Source organism: Penaeus monodon, chromosome 31, assembly GCF_015228065.2.
Source record: "Penaeus monodon isolate SGIC_2016 chromosome 31, NSTDA_Pmon_1, whole genome shotgun sequence".
NCBI classification, from domain to species: Eukaryota; Metazoa; Arthropoda; class Malacostraca; order Decapoda; family Penaeidae; genus Penaeus; species Penaeus monodon.
In genome coordinates, this window is record NC_051416.1 from 21326051 (window position 1) to 21326662 (window position 612).

The window sequence follows — 612 nt, forward strand, 5'->3', positions numbered from 1 at the left end:
TTGCTGATGACAGATGTTGTTTACACGGGAAAATATACATTTATTATGAAATGATAATGTCATAAAACGCTTAGCTGTTAAAAAGAACGTTCTCATGCATCCACCACTGGCTGGGGTTGGTGGCTCGACTCTGTAATTCGGCGACTCGGAAGCCTGGGCTGTAGGATGGCTTGAGGTGGGGATCACTGCTCCAGGACTTCTCATGTTGATTGGGTATCCACACTAAGCTTGGCATCAATATGGGTGTCCTTGGGAAGCCAGGGACGTCCAGGTTGTCTAAGGTGTGAACCGGGCGAGGGGGGAAACCCAGCAGCCAAAAGCACCCGTGTCAAGCAGTAGTGTGATCACGCCCGAGAGTGAGCGGCTTGTAGTACCCTGCACAGCCCCTATAGACTCAATATCTTCTTTTTGGTAGTAACAACTTTACATTGCACGACCTAGTAACAGTTTCACAGATGGGTCTTACTATTATACAAAATCGAATAAGAAAGCGAAACAAGAATTTACCTTTGATTTAGTCTGCTCCCATTTGATTTTGGGATAAACTTCTTCCCCCCAGCGATGCGAGCACACGCAGGCAGGAGTTCATCTCTGGCTTCAACTCCTTACCCG